Genomic DNA, 21,200 nt, shown 5'->3' with positions numbered 1-21,200 from the left:
CATAAAATTTTGTAACAATGCTATGAACTCATTTTAAGTAGAAACTAAACTGCAGCTACATTATAAAATAGTTGCTGCTAGTTGGAATGGAATGTTCTGGGCCCATACAGACCCATTTGTTTCCATTGAAGAAACCACCAAATTAGTAAGTTAAGTAAAAATATTTCCTACAGAAATGTTGCTAATTCAGGTTTATGAAAACAATAATTTATATTCCACAGGAATATCTTTGTGTGGTTACCTACTTAGTTAATTTTAGTCCATTTAAATCATGTTTCCACGTATGAATGATACACAATTTGTTATTTTTTTCCTATTTATCTATCTAGTGTTCATCTCTCTTTTAATCTACTTAAAAATTCATCTATCATTCTGTTCTTTACTCCTAAATTCATTTGGTACATTTTGAGAAAATAAATTAAACAGACATAGAAATTAAGTTCAGGGACATTTTCCCAGAAAGAAAATTATTACTAATAAATGCATGTCATGAAGTCTAAACAATAGTTGAAAGTCATAGTTATTGACTAACATCATGTTTGGCATGATAATATTTTACTAGTTGCTCAATAGATGCAAAGGTTTTTCTCCTACAGAGATCTAATAAAGATTTCCATCATGGGTTCTTACAATTGTATCAGTTGGTGATGCACTGGATATGTGGGCACTTTCAGCAAAATCCCTATAACCTCTGTTGAAGTTCATGTAAGTATTGAAATTGCATGTAGAATACAATACACAAGAGGACACAAACTATTTTGCAGTAGTGCTAAGCTCTGGGTATCACTAAATTTAATCAATAATTTCTACAGATCAAATTTATATTAAGCTAAAAAATTTTTTTTTTTTTTTTTAATAGAAGCAAGGATGGTGAGATTGCTTCTTACATTCCCTGGACATGTTGTCAGGAGAAATCAGTCCCTGGAGAAGGACATCATGCTTAGCAAAGTACAGGGTCAGCGGAAAAGAGGAAGACCCTCAATGAGATGGATTGACACAGTGGCTGCAACAATGGGCTCAAGCATAACAATAATTGTAAGGATAGTACAGGACCGGGCAGTGTTTCATTCTGTGGTACATAGGGTTGATGAGCTGGAACCTACTCAACGGCACCTAACAATAATAACAACATTTTATCTATTCTAATATCCAGGAGAGATTGCATAGAACACATAAATAACCTGCATTTCAGTTTAAATAGGAAACAGATGAAAATTTACATGACGAGTACACCAGGCCTTGCCATTTCTTGGTACTAAAAAACTAGTTGGTCAAGAAAGTCATGTTCACTTGGAGGATACATGGAACGTCCAGTTTCACACGTGTGAGCACGGATACATCCACTGGGACTGTCTTTTTATTCCTCCATCCCTGTTCAGTACCTTGGCCTGACCACACAGTGACAGGTCTGCCTCATCAGGGCTGCTGCCAGCACGCCTGGTGATACCCTGGGAAAGAGCTTCTTGATCAGAACTGTCACTCCCACTTGGTCTCTGATGTATGTAATATTTTCAAAACCTTTAATTCTACAATTAAAATTAAGGGTTAAAATACACAATAGCTCAGAGGAGCAGCAGCTAATGTAAATTCACAGATCAGACAAATAGCCCTTGGCTAGCAGATGGTTTAGATGAGAGGGACCATGTTAAGTGGGAAAGAGTAAAGCATTTAGAGTCAAAGACACAAGGTCAACTCCCCTTCATGCCACTTTAATTCAGTCCTTTCCCTTGTCCAAATTTCAGCTTCCTTATCTGTAGCACAGGAATAATAACACTAGGAATTTTTAGAAGCTCAAGGAGTTGAGTGCATTTTTAAACTCCATAGGGCTATCTGACTTTTATTGACTTCACTGAGTGGGCACAGAGGAAAAGTCACTGGAGAGGGAATAAAAAAGGGGAAAGGGACAAAGGGAGAAAGTCTAAACGTCTTTTGAAAGGTCTCATTTCCTTCAAGATTTTTCTATAAGCGTTTCTGTGTTTTAGCCTACTACAAGTAATTCTGCGAAACCATCAGCAACTGTAAGCTTTTATCAAATGCTAACACTAGAATGCAACACTGTTCAGCTATACCTTAATAAGCACAGAGGCTGAACTAGCCTGAATGGCAATTGTCAATAGCTGACACACCTGGCTTGACTCAGGAGTAATGAACATCACATCATGTAATATATACAGAAATTTAGTCCATTTGTTTATAATCACATCTTTAACGTTGGGACCATAGGGCATGCTAGCGTAGTATGTAAGAAGAATTGGGCCCCAATTCAACCTCAAGTTCTGCAGAAAATTGTTACCTGTGTCTGAATTTCGTGAGTTGGGATATTCATTTTTATCTCTGATATGGTTTGAATTTCACTAGTGATTTGCTGTTAGCATTAAAGGCAATGAAACTAAAAAGTCTACTTGCAAATACATATATATATTTGGATAAGTGAATAATTTAATAAATTATTTACAAACTGAATTTCTGAAAGAATTGAAACCAAAATGTGGCTCTTCATTAAATTGTAACTAAACTCTGAGTTTCTTTTCCCTCTTTGCAACACTGAAGAGTTCTTTCTTACAATTTGGTTTTCATTGTTTTATTCAATCCAATTCAATTAAATCCAATGTAGTAAAATATATTCAAGATATTTAGGGTGTCATGCATAGAGTTGAGGCAGAGCTTAATTTATGCATCGTACACAATACATCCTAGGAACAAAACATTTTAGTAAAACGGAATATTAGAAATGGAAAGTCTGAGTATATCGAATGATGCAGAAATGCGGCTTACAGTGAGTTTTGTTTTAATACAGACTGGTTTAACAAAAGGAAACCCTGGTGGTGTAGTGGTTAAGTGCTACAACTGCTAACCAAAGGGTCAGCAGTTCGAATCCTCCTGGCCCTCCTTGGAAACTCTATGGGGCAGTTCTACTGTGTCCTATAGGGTCTCTATGAGTCGAAATCGACTCGACAGCACTAGGTTAGTTTAACGTAAACACTGGCGCTCTAAAAACCACCGGCAGTCAGTGGAAACTTTGGGCTATGCCTGAAATCCGTTGTCAGTACCACAGTTTATTTAAAAGTGGATGTTTTCAATGACATAAGTTTAGGAAAAAAAAAAAACCTTTAAAGGTATTACCCAGCACTAGAATAGTAAGGACTCCTTAAGTGTCACAAATGTTAATGCTTTTGGCTGCTAACCAAAAGATTATAAGTTTGAATCCACCCAGAAGTGCCTTGGAAAAAGGTTTGGTGATCTACTTCCGAAAAATCAGACATTGAAAATATGGAGCAGAGATCTGTTCTGATACAATGTGGTCGCTTTGGCCACTGGTATTTGTAGAAGCGTAAACTGAACAATTTAATTCCACTCTTTTCATTCAGAGAAAACAGATTTTTTTTTTAAAGTTACATCTGAAACACTAATCAGAACTGGTACCTTTATCAGTAAATAATTAGATTTGTATTTAGTGAAATGTTCGTCAGTCAAGCCACTGGAATTTAAACTCCATGAAATTTGGGACTGTGTCTCATTCTCTGCTGCAGCACCCTCATATAAAACCCTAACTAACAAATATTAAAGTATCCTTGAATGAAAAAGAAATGAATCTGTGACATAAAGTTGTGTGTAGTCAAACATCAGGAGAAGTCTTGGAGTTATGATGTAATGCTAAATTGAAAAGCAACAGAGATTACTTAGATACTATTATTATAAATAATTAATGGTAAAAGAAAGAATTAGAGAAAAATATCCCAACCTATCGGAGCTTAAGGGAAAGGAATAAAATGTGAATTCCCCATCTCCCACTCAATTACAAGTTTTACTTTCCAAACTTTCTTCAGTAAACAGAAACTATTCTTAGAATAAGACAATTTTAAAAATAAAGCCCTTTTACTTTTCAAAATAAGTAGCAATATGAATGATTATGGTTACTTTTCTCCAAAAAGGGGGGGGGGGGCACTTCAGAGATGTGAGAATTTGTGGGGGAGGGGGGGAACGGACTTTTCTTGTGTTTATTTAAAATAGACTAAAATACAGTTAAAAAAAACAGTATTTCAATGGTGGTCACAGGTAACTATCAGCTGTGCCTATCTGAGAGGCAGCAAATTGTAGTGGTTAAGAACAAACTTGGGAGCGTGACTTTTTGAGTTTGAATCCTGCCTTGATCTCCTATTGGCTGGGAGAGCCTGGGAACCCACAGGCTCACTTTCTGTGTTTCCATTACTTAAACTGAAGTTACGTACAATCTCTATTTCAGTTTCTATATCTGTGAAATAAGGGTAACATTATTACTTCCTTCCTGGAGCTATTATGAAGATTACAGAAGTTAATACTTGTAAAAAGCACTTAGAACAGTGTCTGGCACCTGATAAAAGCTATTTAAGCGTTATATAATGTTATCACCCTATTTAAGGGACCGCAATGAAACAAACTCAGCCATGTTTGTGTCCAGACTGCTCTTCTAACTTTGCCTGACCCCCCGGCTCTAGAGCTGATCCTTTTCCCTCCCCTTTTCTTGTTTTGTTCTGTCAGGTCTGTGACTCCAAATATTCCTTTATACACATGGCTACAGAGTCTGGGTTCTCTCAGCAGCATATTTATGAATCATGGAAGCCCCACACAGCCCAAGGCCACCAGCAAGTTGTACATACAATGAGCTATGAAGATGCTGTTGTAAGACTTTTAGATTCTTTACTATATACAGACGTTGCTATATGTGGGATTACTCTACTCACAAATACACAGAAAGTGTTCTCCAGGTGTTTTTGGCACCCTGGCTAAAAGATACAGAAAGAACGGGCTATTGGCTGAACATAAAAAAAAAAAAAAAAAAAAATTACCTATAAAATAATTCATTTATATGTTTAAAGTATATATCCTGTCTAACTGGCAATGTCTTTTTTGGGGGGATTTCCTTGGAACCGAGGAGGCACTGGACACCATCTCTAACACGTAGAACAACATCAAACTCGTCAAAATCTTAGATCCTGTGGGGTTTCCCAGACTCAGATAAATATGCAATAGCTATTTACTATCCCCAGAAAGGAGGACAGAATGTGAATTTCCAAGTCTTTATTAAATGTTTTACAGGTTCTTGTACAAAGAAAGCATACTCTGCTCTTTAAAGTAATACCTAAAGCTTCTTATAAAGATGTTTGAATATTAATAAATAAGAAACCAGACCAGTTGCCATGGTATTGATTTTAATTCATGGTGATCCCATGTGTGTCAGAGGAGAACTGTGCTCCATAGAGATTCTGATGGCTGCTTTTTTGGAAGTAGAGCTCCAGGCCTTTCTTCCAAGATGCCCCTGGATAGACTTGAATCTCTAGCCTTTCAGTTGGCAGTAGAGTGTATAAACCATTTGCAGCCCCCGGGGTATTCCTATAAATGCAAAGCGAGAGCAGAAAGGAAGCACAGGTACTCATGTGTTTTTACCAAAGACTACTTTTCTAGTGAGTTTTTCCTGTGTTAACATTAAGAAGAACCCATACAGAAAAACGATGAAGGGATGAGACACCTGCCGTACCCACTCAAGTTATCCAATCTTGGTGATCAATGAAAATGATGAATCTCACCTCCGTTTTCCTCTAACATCGAGGGCAGAGAATGGGATCTGTGATTAACTTCAATGAACCTTAGGTAGATACTGAAGCTTGAGTAGAGACAAAATAACCAAGAGTCAGGTGTCTGAATACATGATCCTTTTGTGTAGATCGATGACTATTCTAAGGCCCTTTTGCCTCCTCTCTAAATTCCAGAATTTCTAAAATACTTAGGAAGCAGACTCAGATCCTCTAAGCAAGACATCTTGCTTCAGAAATGGAAGATAACCTAATCGGGGTCACCATAATCTCCGTTCTGTAGGAATTTATGTAATTTTACCAAGGAAGCTCATTTTAGGATGAGGATATAAGGGAAAAAAAGCGATCCCATCAACTGGATTTTGAGGAAACTCATTGTAATGAAGCTAGTGGTGGGGTCACGGTGGAATAGCTGGTAAACCAATTTTATGAGACTGTCTTATAGACTTACTTATTTTGAATACAGTTCATGCTCTAAGATTTCCTGAACCTTAGACAAGTGCCCTGTGTCCTTTCAAACAGTTAGTTTTATGTGAGTATGTACTCAAAAGGGTGGGTGAGGGAAGGAAATCTAGGATTGAATCAACAAGAAAAGGTGTTGAATCCAGAACCTGTTTTAGAGTTTTAGAGAACTCTCTGATCTGTCATCTTCTACTCCTTAAGTAGTAGCAGCAAACTTTTTCTGATGCAAGCAGCCCCAAAACCTGTCTCTTCAAGTGTTCTGTTGCATAATTTATTCTGAACTCCATTATTCTCTGATATTATATCTAAAAATTGAAAAGAAGCATTAAGGTAAATCTTCAGTAATCAGAATTTGAAAAACATCTAATTTCCTTCCTTTTAAATGATCCGTTTGGGCAGTTTATTTTTGTATTGACATTGCTTGGACAAGTATAATTGTTTTTACTCTGGGTTCAAAACAGTCAATTTTGTCAAGATGAAAATTTGTATTGATTTTTTTCTTTCTTTATACAATGATATGCATATAAACCTCTACCCTCTTATTTTTTTAAGTCTGTTTGATTGCCCCGAAAGGGAAGTTAAAAAAAGAAGTTGTGGCGTTGTACCACTCAGCCCTCAAAGTGAGAGGTAAAAGGTGCTTACAGTATTGCTGTATAATAATCTCACCATGTTTCCACTTCCTGCTGTGAAGCAGTACAATCAAGTACATCTGCCTTGGATTTCAGCTGTATTTATTTTGTTTTGAATAATACAGAGGTTTCATCTTGGAAATTAGTGCTATTTTGATGTTGAAGTACATCTAGTCTATGTATCGTTCTGGTTAGTTTATCCCTTTGAAATAAGCCATCTTGGCTTACATTTTTGCACCAGGAAATGCCAGGCAACATGTAGGAAATTAATAAATCCCTATTGATTAATATGGAACACCTCCAGTGATTACGTTCACATGTGGAAAGCCCGAATGGCCTAAATCCCGATGCTAAAGGGAGAACCTTACATTTACTTTAGAGGTATAACAGACCCAGTAATTAGTACGATAGTTATCAGTTTAAAAATAACAACAGAATTCTATGATTACATTTTCCTAAAATAACATCTGCAAGAAGTTTTAAAAACCTACTACAAGTAGCCCCTGATTTACAACGGGATTCCGTTCTGACAATGCTGCCATAAATCGGTTCTGCCTTTGATTACCAGTATCTTTATAAATCCAATCTTTGTCTTTGGGGGTTGGAAGCATTACATACAAACTTATAGATAAATTTTAAAATTGTATATAGTACATATTACATAGGTGTACCAAAACAAAACAAAACAGATGGTTTTAAGTATGATTCGTCATAAATCAAATCCATCGTAAGTCGGGGACTACCTGTATTTGAATATTGTAGCCAAGAATCAAGCACAGAGGTATTCTTCTCAATCCTGATATTCTATGAATCTTTGGAATGTTTGTATTTGTGCTAAATTTAGTGCTGTTTGAATAAATGCCTATGTTTATTCAATTAAAACAAAAATATTTCTGGAGAACACATTAAATTCAAGTGACTTCAGAACTTACAAGATAAAAAGGCAATTTTTATTCTCAAGTTTTGCAATTTATTGTGGGAAGGGGATATGACAAGTCCGTACACAGCTATAGTTCAAGGTATTCTATGAAGATAACTACAAGGAAGGTAGGATCAAAAGGTTCTGGCATGTCAAATGAGAGAAAAATTCTTGGCCATAAGTGAACTTTTCTTATTAGTTTATAGTATGCTTATGAATTTCAAGTTTATGTAATTTTATAACAACAAACTCAAACACAACAAACAATTATCTGAAGATAATTGAAAATATCTTCAGATAAACTGGATATCTTAAAATAAGCCTAAATTCATATAACTGAATTATCACACAGAAGTATGCAGAGTATTGTCTTTTTAAATAAAATAGTTCATTACATTACCGCTCAACTAGTTTGTAAATAACCAGAAAGCTCAAATAAGTAAATATTTCTCCTGAGTATGATTTAGCATAAGAAAGAGAAAGAATACACAAAGTGGTACTGAGGACGGGTTTCTCTAAGGCACATTTTTGTACTTCACAGATCAGATAATAGCACTTCAGCCAAAATCCTGCATCTTTTATTCATTTTCTATTCCAACCTCACCTTCACTGCTTCATAAATTATTAAAAGGTATTTTTTACCATGTTTCTTAAAAATGCCATTTGATTTTAATTTACCTGCGAAGTTTTCTTCACTGTATCAGTATTTAGGAAGAATTTGCCTTTGAGGATCAATAGTGGCCTCTATATTTTACCTGCTTTTAATAACTGTTACTCCATTTCCTACACTTTGTAAAATATTATTTCTTATGGAAGAGAGGTGGATTTCGTCTGTCAATTTCCATTAGCAACATATCGCCTTCATTACAAGGGAAGTCAATCATTTTAAGAAAATATATCTGTCTTGGATTGAAAGAATGTAAGGAAAAATATATATTAAAAAGTGCTGGCCCATCCATCTGAGCATTTATTAGCTTTTTCAGTTGCTGCCAAACAACATAAATACTTTTTATTCTTTAAGGATTTAGAAGCAATGTAAGAAATATTCCAATAATCCTCTGAAAAAAGAAAGAAAGAAGGAAGGAAAGGAAAGGAAACAGGTGACTAAAGAAAATAAGTCGTGTGTCTATATTGTCTTCCCAAACATTTGCTGCACATTTCTATATTTTAGCCATTCTCAGATATCTGACCTTGAAAATGTCATTAGATATTTTTAGGACTTGTTCATTTCTAAATGCAAGAATTTGAAGTGGTCTCTAAAATCTCTTCAAAGCATAGATGTATGAGACAGCATGATTTTATGTCTAGTGAAAGCCACCTTGATTATTAAACACGCAACTTTGGAGCTGACGGAGTTCATAACGAAAGCACTGGGCAACTGCACCTTCTGAATTGCGTTATGAATCACCAGTAGAGTTTTGAGTAAATTTGTGCTTTATGGTATATTTGCATACTTGAGGAATTGATGATCCGTATAGAATATGCCGAAATATTTTATGAAGAAATATGTTTCATGAGTGTTGAAGGTTTTACTTTCTTGGCAACAGGAAATTTTACAAAAAACCACATGATGCAGTTCCTGCAAAGAGAAAACAAACCCAATAGTCTTATCACGAGCTCTTATTTTAAATTGAAATTCTTTCATGGCAGCATCCAGACAATGCCTAAAATCTCAAAAACATACTCACATGTTTCCAAGTATGCAGGAATTGGGCATTATGTAGATAAAATGAATGTGATTCACTAAATTTAAGGCTTTTCACAGATGCATTTAGCAGTCACCCATTTAGGCTTTGCCAATAAACTGATACACCAGTCAGGCTTTATGCTTTCATTCTTACCCAATTTCCCTTTCTGGGCCTTAATAATCATTCCAATTTCAATTTCAGTATTATCAAATAAATTAGCTATCCTGTATGAATAATTTCAACCTTCTTGGCAAGAACATCAGCCTAAATATTTTATATACTTTCTAGAACATTATCATCCTTGGGTTTTTGATAACATCATCTGCACAAGAAAAAAATCACTAGTCATCTGTAATGTAAAAAAAGCCATTTTATTTACTAGAGATTTATACCATTTAATTACATTTTCAGAGTACAGATGATACAAACCTGTGGGAAGTAGGTATTGTTGTATTTTTCAAAGCCATAACTTTTAAATATTTACTTTACCAATTCCCATCAACAGAAGAATTTATGGATAAACAAAGTGTGGTACATACATACGATGTATGTATCTACTCTGCCAGTAGGAGAAATTAACTCTTGATACATGCTACAATATGGATGGAACTTGAAGACATTATGCAGAGTGAGATAAGTCAATCACAAAAGGACAAATATTGTATGACCTCACTTATATAAAAAGAAAAGAAAAGGCAAATGTATAGAGACACGGTTTATTAGTGGTTACCAGGGGCCAGAGGGAGTTTGAAAGAAAAGGATTAATGGTGATGGAAAAATCACATTTAATAAGGGTAGGGCTGCACAGCTGATTATTGTAATGGCTGTCAATAAGTTGTACACCTGTAAAAAGCTGAGCTGGCAAAAGTTGTGTGATGGATATATTTACAACAACACCAACAATAAAGAATAGGAGCTTAAATTGCTTATGTACGACCAAAAACCTCATGGGATTTAATTTCTTGGTTTGGAGGTTTAGGGTCATGGTCTCATGGGAATCCCAGTTAATTAGCCTAACAACATATTTAGTGCTTCTGTTCTACCTCCTAGTTCACTGAGTAGTGCTTGGGGTCTTAAAAGCTTGCAAATGGCCATCCAAGGCACTATTGGTCTCCATTCGCCTGGAGCAACACAGAAAGAAGCAGAGTCAGGAATAGGAGGGAAAAATGGAATGTTTGGGTAATTGCCTGCTTGAACAACTGCCTCCTTTGCCATGATACCAGAAGAACTGGATGGTGCTTGGCTGTCATTACTGAATATTTTAATCAAAGATTCTATAGAAGAATTCTGATCAAAAGGAGGAAAATTCTGAACAGAATTTCAAATCCTCAGGGACTTCAGACTTTCTGGAGCCATGGAGGTTGCATGAACCCCAAAATTATTACCCTGAGATAATCTTTAAAGTTTAAACCAAAAATATGCCCTGATGTCTTAAAACAAAACAGTAGTCTAGCTTAACTAGTAAAAGTTATCTGCTTTGAGAATTATGCCCTCTTAAGAACTACGTACACAGGATCCAAGTAACAACAGCAACCCTAAAGATTAGATAGGAACCTTAGGGGGCAATGAGTTTATGTTAATGAGGGAAGAACAACTCAGAAAAGGAGGGTGAGAATGGTTGCACAACTATGAAGAATGTAGTCAATGTTACTGAATTGTATGTGTAGAAACAATTGAATTGGCCTATGTTTTGCTGGGTATATCCTCAACAACAACAAAACAAAAAGAGAAAAAAAAAAGTAATAGATTTAACAGACTGCAAATTTGATACACTCTATCAAGAAAAATGTCATCGTAATACATATTAGATTGAAAATTGCAAAACCCTACTCTATCTTCCTGTTTTCATCCCTTAAAGGGGCACACATTAATTTGATTTCTCCAAATATAACAAAATAATTTATATCATGAATATAGTTATATAGAATGGATATCATATATATTATATTTCTAACGTGACAAATAAAACTAATTTCTAATTCATAAAAGTGTCATAGTGATTTCTTTTTTAGTTGTTAACTTTTGTTTTCATATTTTACTTGTACCATGAATATATATCTTATATATCTTAGACATAAACTTTTTAGACATTCGTACTCATATGTTCAACTTTTTTTCTAACCTTGCAATTTTAAACTGATATTTTCTCAGATTTAATTTTTATTTCTTCCTTTGTTTAGGTAAGTAAATATGTATTTTAATTTTCTAGTCATTTCTATGATATTTACATAAGTATAAAATAAGTGAGGAAAGAAGCAAAAAAATGCCTACTTCCTCCTCCTTGTGTAACTCAGAATAACTGGGTTTTTTTTTTTTTTACCTCTCAATGCCTCCGCGGAACTTAACTTGCAGAGTCGAAACATACTCAAGGTTTTCAGAAACTTCTAAGTGAGAACATGGAGGGATAACGAAAGTCATTTTGAAACCTTGAACACACTGTCTGCTACCACAAATATTTTAATTTGCCAGCTGGTGACATGCCTCTGAGACAGCCATTGGGCTTTCAGGTAAAATGCTGCCTTGCCTGTATGTGCCTCTATCCTGTGTTTTTTTTTTTTAATCACAGGAAGTTAGTTATCGTTTTATGAAATAGATTTCTTACATGGTCTTTTGACCGTCCACCAAAGTATTCCAAAGATTGTTAAAAAAAACACAAAAAAACACTAGAACTCATCAAGCAGAATGCAATTAAAGAGAACGTTGACACATTGTGAAAAGTGTAACTAATGTCACTGAAAAATTTCTGTAGTATTGTCAAATGGGAACCTAATCTGCTGTGTAAACTTTCACCAAAAACACGATAAAATATTCCTAAAATAAATAAATAGCTCCACTTTATATTAGATAAAAAACAAACCCATTGCAGTCAAGTCTACTCCGACACATAGCGACCCCATAGGACAGAGCAGAACTGGCCCACAGGGTTTCCAAGGCTGTAATCTTTACGGAAACAGACTGCCACATCTTTCTCCCTCAGAGCAGCCGTTGAGTTCAAACTACTGACCTTTTGGTTAGCAGCCAAGTGTTTTAACCACTGTACCACCAGGGCCAATATATTTTGGAAATTTTTCCATTAGTATTCAGAAGCCACGTATATTAACATCCTATGATTTATTATCCTCCTGGCACAATTATCTGATATAAGGAATAGCCTGCTGATTTTCATATTTGTATAAAATAAATCATAATGTCATTCTATCATAAAAGTGTCCACTGTATAATGACTTTGTTTGGTAACTGTATATTTAATTTTTCATGGTTTTATAGACAATAAGGCAGAAATTTGTTATCCTTACTGGTTTAACCTTAAAAAAAATAAAAATAAAAACCAAAGCCATTACTCTCCAGTCAATTCCAAATCATAGCGACCCTATAGGACAGAATAAAACTGCCCCATAGAGCTTTCAAGGAGCGCCTGGTGGATTGGTTGATTTAAACTCAGACCTTTTGGTTAGCAGCCGTAGCACTTAACCATTCCTTACACCACCAGGGTTTCCGGTTTAACATTAGATGTATATAAATGAGGTCTCCCTAAATGTTTTAGATGTGGAAAAAGAAGATATAATATTTCAAATAAAACAATACCAATAGACCCAAATCTAATTAGGCAAAGCAATCTCATAATAAAGGAGAAAAAAAAAAAAAAACCTTGAATATTGCAATTTTAAATAACTGTGGAGGAAAGTTAAGAAATGTTGCTTTAAAATTGAGGCCTCCAAGGGCCATCCTCATGTCTTGTCTTATCATTTAATAGATGTAACAGTGTCATGATAATAGCAAAGCCAGCTGTTTTCCCCCAGGTAAATATCTTTATTTAAGAACTTGATGGACTGTGATTGTTCTGAGGGTGAATCGCCCCCATACCCGGTTTAGTCCAGTATATTTTAAGTATGGGAGTCTCTTAGCTAGGTATTCAAGGTCTTTGTTTAGCCAGAAACAATTCAATTTAAATTCAAGATATACCTTTGAAAAGTTTAGTTTCCTCTTTCTTACCTTCAGCCACATATTAATTTCTAACTCTTGAATTGCTGATTTGCTTAAGGAAGAACATTCTTTAGGCTGTAGATTTGGATTCAACACTTTTCTGCAAGTGAAACTCTTGCTGCTCACAGCCGTACACACTGCTTTAACACTTACTTGTTTGAACTGTATCCTCTTCACCATAGCTGTTTTTCCAATCTTTTGTATTATCAGCTGAAGAAGAATCTATTTTTGAAATTTGTTCCCATAGCAAAAATGAGGTGATTTAACTTTGGCCAAGGAGTCAAGCCTTTGGAAGAGGCAGATGTAAAAGTCCACACTGCTGAACTAGATCACTCTCTGGGGACATGTTCTCTTTTTGATACACTAACAGGGTTCATTAGTTCTTCAGAATTTCTATGGGAGATATGTGGGCAGAGCTAAACCAGGAAATTGCAGCCTCCAAACTTTGAAACTACCAGGGGACAACAGTTGACACTTTCCACTATGTCATTCGGCTGACCCTTGGGCTCTGCTTTTATCTTCCCTAAATGAATCACTCTACTGTGTTTTTAATTAAGAAAAATCCTGTTGTGGGAGTGCAAAGATCTGGGAAGGGTCAGATCAAAATTTATATACAACTGACTAACTTAAAAACACAAAGGATTTTTTTTCTGCATAATTCATCGTTGAAAAAATTTTAAAATCATATATCCTAGGGAAAGTAGAGAAACAACAGCCTTTACAGAAATGTTTTCATTGAAAAATCCTAAAATGTATATTTATTAGTTTTATCATGAGTATGAATCCATTCACTCTAAATAATAGTCACCCCTGATTGTCAAACACTGCCTGTTAGAGTCCTCTAATCTTTAAAAAAAAAAAAAAAAAAAGTTTCACTTCTTTTGAAGCCCCCAGTTTTCCTTTGCTGGGTACTGTGATGGAAATTAAACCAGGCTGATATTTTCTTAGAATAATAAGCAGCTGTTTAAACTTTAAGTTGTTTTGTAACTGTAGCGACTTACTTGACTACTACAGTTTATACTGTTGGTTCTAGAAACTGAATTTGTTAGAATTGTGCAGACTATTCGAAAGGCTTGAATATGTGTTAGACAAAGTGGTTATTTCTAGGGAGTTTCTTCAGATAAAAATGTGTTAAATGTAGTCACCAATCTTTATATGGAAATTTAGTAAAACTTGACACCCATCAACAGTTTAAAAGTCAGTACCGAGTGAACCCAGGAAACTGCCACAGTTGAAATTACCTTGTTGAATAACAGAGGAGAGAGGAAAAGGGAAGCACAGCACAAAACGGAACTGTTTTTACTGCTCCATTAGATTGAGAGACAAATATGTCTTGTTTGATTAAAATATATTTTGTTGTTTCTAGAATATAGCCTGTGAGATTACATTTTCTACTACTGCAGGTAATAAGTTAGGCACTGTTGAATGGGTCTTATATCAATGTAATTAACTAATAGAAGCTAAGTCAATGCATTTATTTGCTTTTTGCATGTAACACGTTCAAGGAAATTTTTCTTCCTTTAAGCAACTCATTTTAAGAGACAAAATGGTTTCCGTGTTTATTTTTACATTTTATACATTAAGAATATCAGCTGCAGAAAATGTAAAGCACAACGATATTTTTAAACTTTATATGCGAACCTATTTTTCTTTGCTTTTTTTTTTCAACTCTAGTTTTCTACCTGAAATCAGTGCAAACTTACTTCTAGTGCACAAACTCAGACTGAGATATAGTAAAGATAGGATAGTAATGGGACTTTATTTTTTTAATCTAGCAGGAAAAAAATCTCCAATTACATAGCAATGAACAGTGAATATATTTGAGATGTTTATTATTGAATCATCCATTTATTTATTTAACTCATCTGTTCACCAGATAGTTTCTACAACATGCAGTGTTAGCTGTTGGGAATGTAACAGAGAGAACGTGAAAACCGTGTTGGTAGGCAAATCGCCTAATAGAATTCAGTGACAGTTACATTCATGAGTCCTACTGACACAGGACATAGTCTTTCTGGTAAAGAATACTCAGAATCATAGAGCTGGAAAAACTCTTAGACATTATTTGCTCCAGACCCCCTATGTATATAAAAAAAAGGGGCCTAAAAAGGACATAGGGCCAAACTTTCCTAGTTAATTGATATTAGTGTTGGTACTTAACCCCAGTCCCCTTAACTGGAAAGTATGTTCATATCTTATTAAATGAAAGAATTGAGTCTGAATCTAAACCATTCTTCATTTAAAAAAAAATGTGTTTTTAGTAATCATTTCCTCAAATACTGAAGCTTCAAATGATTTAAAAAAATGGAAAATGAGGCATCATTTACTGTCTGTTTTTCCTTCTTTTAGGGAATCACCTGCTTAGCGTCATTCACCATGGCATGCAAATTTGTTAAAGTACAGATTTGGATCTTTTAAGAAAGACAAAGGCCAGGACTGAATATAGAAGCAAAATAGTCGTAGCAGCCTGCAAGTGAGCAGGAGATCTGTATATAGCAGTACGTAAAGCTGACCTCAGGGGACTCTAGCCCAGGAATTTGTACAGGGAGGAAGGCACCCCTACAGGGAGATATGTAGTGATAATACAAGCAAGGACAGAGAGTTGCACCAGTCCATCTAATGAAGGCATTAAAGAAGAATCCTGTTGCCATCAAGCCGATTCTGACTCATAGTGACCCTATAGGAGACAGTAAAAATTTGTCATCAGACCATCTGGGGTTAATACAGACACAGGTTATTTGTTATTTGGCAACTAATTTATCTGAGACTCTGTCTTCTCATCTATGTTATGGGGTTTACAGTCTCCATCACATGTTCGTTCTGAGGATCATATTTCCTGGAGATAATAGAGACGGAACGTGATGCAAACATGGAACATGATGCAAACATGATACAAACACAAAAAGCTGATCAATGTCCCTAAATAGACAGTACTGGTTGTTCCTCCAATAGATATTTATAGGATTTGGTGTCTCTATTCTTTACTAATTCTGTACAAACTTAAATACTGCAAGACAGTTTATATTGATAGGATCTCCATGGAAAGCCCTTCTCCAGGCACTTCCTCAGGCCAGGGGACTTTTCAAGGAAACATTTAATTAATTGTTCAAGAAAGTAATGAGGATGGTACGTGAGGAGCTTAATTCCTTGAGAGAATCTAAGCATTGCAAATATCTGAATTATGATGACGGATCAATAAATAATTTCCTTCTTTGCTTTCTCTCCCTTTGTATAACATGTAAAAATGTTAGTTAGCACCAATCAGGAATGTATAATCTATTAAAAAAAAAAAAGTCAGTGTATTGTATGTCTTAAAGTACCTTTACAATGATGTTCAGTACAAAATAAAATGTTAGCAAAGACCTAACAGCAAAGGCTGTGGTTTTTAATGTCATCCACAACTGAAAAATAAAGTTGTTTGCAGCCTGGGAAAGGAACTTCAGAACTATCAGAATGACTTCTCCATTACAATTCGTACATAACAACATCTATTTTTTCTCTTTTCAATGAAATTGCTTTCTAGTTTCCAATGGCTAGTTCCACAATTACTTGCTCCAGTGCAAAAATTAGTATTGTTGGGTAGCATCAGGAACTCCGGCAACAAAATTCAAGGGTACTTCAACGTTAAGGACCTTAGTTATACTGGACTATTACAAATAATAACTAGTAAAATGCTGTCAGTTACCTCACTGTAGTTGTTCCTTTGAAGACATTGAATTAACCAAAATGAACTTTTGTTATTGGAGAGAAAGTACTCCGAGTGTCCTTTTTTCTACTTTTCCTTTCTTTTTCTGTTCCTAAGAATCTAAATGAAACCAACATGACAATTTAGGAAGAAAACTGCTTAATTTTCTATTTTAGCAAGTAACAGATTCTAACAATATCCTTATTTTCCCTACAACTGTCAGAAATGGAACAAGTTAAGACTTCATATTTGACAATAAATTTCATCAAATCTTTGCAAACATTATAACTAGAAATCAGGAAATGTCCCATTGTTCCCCACCCCACCCCACCCCCAGTTTCTCAGGTAACCCAATTATGGTCTTGAGACCATGATCTCATTTTCCTTATACTCATATGAAGGATATTTCTCTAGTAGTATCTCCGAATAGATTATCACCAAATAAATGCATAGCCTTAAAGTGAACTGCATGCATTCTAACATCGTGTGGTTTGCTGATTTATGATTTCCTTAACGTACATATTTCAATTTATTGGAAAAATGTCACAAACGAAGAGAAAAATGGAAATTCAGTTACCGTTTTAGTGTTGTGAAAATTCTCTTTTGGGGTAGATAGCACATTGAAAATTAGAACCTCCAAAATTTCAGGCCCAGCTGGGGACTGCATTGCTAGAGTTTAAGAGGACGGTGTTTGGTACTTACACTGCGCTGCCAGGGGCCTGAAGAGTCAATATCCTGAGTAGTCTTGCTGAGAGCAACGAAGATGGTTTCATTAAGCACAAAGGCATCCTTCATTTGAAAACTGTGGGAGAACTAAGCCAGGACTAATTTTTCCATTGCTAACTCTAGAGTCTTGCCCACTGAAGTCTTAAGATATTCTCATTGAGAAAGAGTATTATATTCACTCACAGATAAATCATTAAAATATCTTAGCTGATCAGGAGGATGAGGTTAAAGGTTTCATTTTTGAATCATCAGATTGAGGTTCATGAAGGAGCAAGCATGTAGAACTTGTTCAGATGAGCCTGTTAAGGGACTCACTCATAGCATTAAAAAATGATGTTGATAGGTGTCTTGATATAAAACACTTCTGTGCAAACCCTAGCCATAAAGACAGCTATGACTACCACAATAACTGATTGGTTGTGATTCTCTGCACTGAAGTTGGGGCAAAATTTGCAACACACCGCTCTGGAATTGATTACCTTCCAAATTTTGTCAATAGCAGAGAACTTAGTCTTGCTATCTCACCATGGTAGAGGTCAAGTTGCTGTCTGACTGCCTGATAGAGAAGCAAAAAGAAATAGCCTTTGGTGGAGAGGGGCTGGTAGTGGCTTTTTTTTTTTTCCAGGACCTTCCTTCATCTTCCATTATTGCATGAATGGATAGGACTATAAATCTCTATTCCCTTGTATAAATATTAGAAAGTTGGGAAAAGGGTGAGTAGAATCCCTTCTTGGGTTTCTGGGAGCTCAGTCTCATTCACCCAGGATAAGGGAGAATTGGCTATTAATTATATGTGTATGCAATGTATACCTTTAGAGAGTAAAAAGAGGTCTGACTATAATAAGTTCTGTCTAAACTGATAGGGTATAAAATAACTTTCCACATACCAGATACCCTTCTAAGTTAAGCACCATATCCACATACAGGCCTTCATTCCATTTTGTCACTGCCTTCTCATCCTTAGCCTCTCGTATCTTCACCACTTTTTCAACATTGTTTTCCTCCTTTTTTTTTTTTTTGTAAGTTTTTCCTTATTATATCATTGGAAATACAGTAAATGTTTTTTTTTTTTTTTTTCTGCATAGAAGCACGTGTACATGAGACTTACGCAGTGATTTCTCAAGGAAAATGTGTGTTTTAAAAGTACAGGAAACCGTGCTTTCAAAAAATGCAATCACTGATCTTAGCAATAAGAGATAAGCAAAATAGATGGTATTCCCAATTCAAAGATGATTAAACTAAGATATTCAGAGAAATTCTATGACATACTAAGTTTACGGGCTAAAAATTACAGAGCTCTGTGGAACCCATATTGAACTACGGTAAGAGCAATTCCGTCCTAATAATGATATCCTGGGTGACTAGGACCTCCTGTATCTGACCTTAAGGACTTCTAGAAGTAGACTGTGAAAATCAAGCTTTTAAATAACTACGATTTTTATATGGTGGTTCAGGTTTGTTACCTTATTTCCCAAAATTCAGAATGAGAGAGATACTAAAAAAGAGTAATTTTTTTTTTACAACTTCTCTCTGCCTGATATAAATGCAAATTGCTTGTTCATTACATTTTATCAGCCTTTTTAAACAAGTACTAAAGCAACAGCATATTGTGGCAGTAAGACAGCTTACCTGCCAAGCTTGACATTTCTATAACCAAATCAATATTTCAATAGCCTCCAACTATAAGTCTGATGTTGATTTGAATTCTAGAAAGTAATGAATGATCCAATTAGAAAACAAATAAGTAAAAAAAAATAAAAATAATTAGAGTGCTTATTTTTCCCAAACGATAAGAAGTCCCTTGACAAGACGGAATGCTGTTCCCAGCAAGCACCGTTTCATAGGTGTAATTGATCTTGAGAGTTAAAGTTTTGTTTATATTTTTAACGTTGGGAGTTAAATAGACTGCTTTGATAGAGCTGTTAAGTGGCAGCTTAGCTACTCCAGAGTTTATTACTCTTTTGTGTCTGAAATGTGCAGAAATTTTCTGCTAGGTAAGATATATTTACAAGTGAGCATATACATGACAAAACTCTCGCACACACCCTGTCATGTAGTGGAAACCATTAAATGCCTGTTGAACGAACAATTAATACTGTGACACTTTTTTCTTTTTATAAATTTCTTCTTCTGGGAGTTAATAATTTTTTTTGAAGATGTCTGAAATTTACAAGTGACTCTAGATCTTTTTTTTTTTTTATTGTACTTTAGATGAAGGCTACAGAACAAACCAGTTTCTCATTAAACAGTGCCCATAAAAAAAAAAAATTTTTTATATTGATTTATGACATTGATTAACAACCTCATGACATGTCAACAGTCTTCGTTCTCAACCTTGGGTACACTATTACGAGTTTTCCTGTCCCCTTCTGCTTTCTAGTCCTTGCCCCTGGGCTGGTGTGCCCCTTTAGCCTAGTTTTGTTTCATGGTACTGTCCAATCTTTGGCTGAAGAGTGAACCTCAGGAGTGAATTCATTACTGAGCTGAAAGGGTGTGTCTGGGGGCCATACTTTCAGAGTTTCTCCAGTCTCCGTCAGGCCAGCAAGTCTGGTCTTTCTTTTTGAGTTAGAATTTTGTTCTACATTTTTCATCAGCTCTGTATGGGACTCTCTATTGTGATCCCTGTCAGAGTAGTCAGTGGTGGTAGCCGGGCACCATTTAGTTGTACTGGACTCAGTCTGGTGAAGGCCATGGTAGTTGTGGTGATAGTCCTTTGAACTAATCTTTCCCTTGTATCTTTACTTTTCTTCATTGTTCCTTGCTCCCGAAGGGGTGAGACCAGTGGAGTATCCTAGATGGCTGCTCACAGTCTTTTAAGACCCCAGACACTACTCACCAAAGTAGAATATAGAACATTTTCTTTCTAAACTATGTTATGCCAATTGAGCTAGATGTTCTCCGAGACCATGGTCCGCACAGCTCTCAGCCCAGCAATTCGGTCCCTCAGGCAGTTGGGATGTGTCTGTGGAGCTTCCATGACCTTGCCTTGTAAACACTGTGCTGGCTTCCCCATTATTGTGCACTGTCTTACCCTTCACCAAAGTTACCACTTATCTATAGTCTACTTAGTGTTTTTCCATCTCCAACCCTCCCCACCCTCGTAACCATCAAAGATTGTTTCTTTTTGTGTGTAAAACTTTTCATGAGTTTTTGCAGTAAAGGCCTCATACAATATTTGTCCTTTTGTGACTGACTTATTTAACTCAGCGTATTGCCCTCCAGATTCTTCCACGTTATGAGATGTTTCACAGATTCATCATTGTTCTTTATCATTGCATAATACTCCAGTGTGTGCATGTACCACAGTTTGTTTATCCATTCATCTGCTGATGGTCATCTGGGTTGTTTCCATCTTTTTGTTATTGTGAACAATGCTGCAATGAGCATGGGCATGCATATGTCTATTCGTGTGACAACTTTTATTTCTCTAGGATATAGCCCTAGGAGTGGGATTGCTGGATCATACAGTATTTCTATTTCTAGCTTTCCGAGGAAGCACCATATGGTTTTCCAAAATGGTTGTATCATTTTACATTC

The 21,200-nt window shown here is 35.6% G+C and overlaps 1 pseudogene; it reads left to right on the top strand.

Moving 5' to 3' along the window:
* LOC126074845 (uncharacterized) overlaps positions 1-21,200 on the top strand; it is a 53,032-nt pseudogene that overhangs the window by 14,968 nt on the left and 16,864 nt on the right.

Source organism: Elephas maximus, chromosome 4, assembly GCF_024166365.1.
Source record: "Elephas maximus indicus isolate mEleMax1 chromosome 4, mEleMax1 primary haplotype, whole genome shotgun sequence".
Lineage (NCBI taxonomy): Eukaryota > Metazoa > Chordata > Mammalia > Proboscidea > Elephantidae > Elephas > Elephas maximus.
The sequence above is the reverse complement of the archived record's forward strand: the minus strand, read 5'-3'. Positions and strand labels throughout refer to the sequence as shown.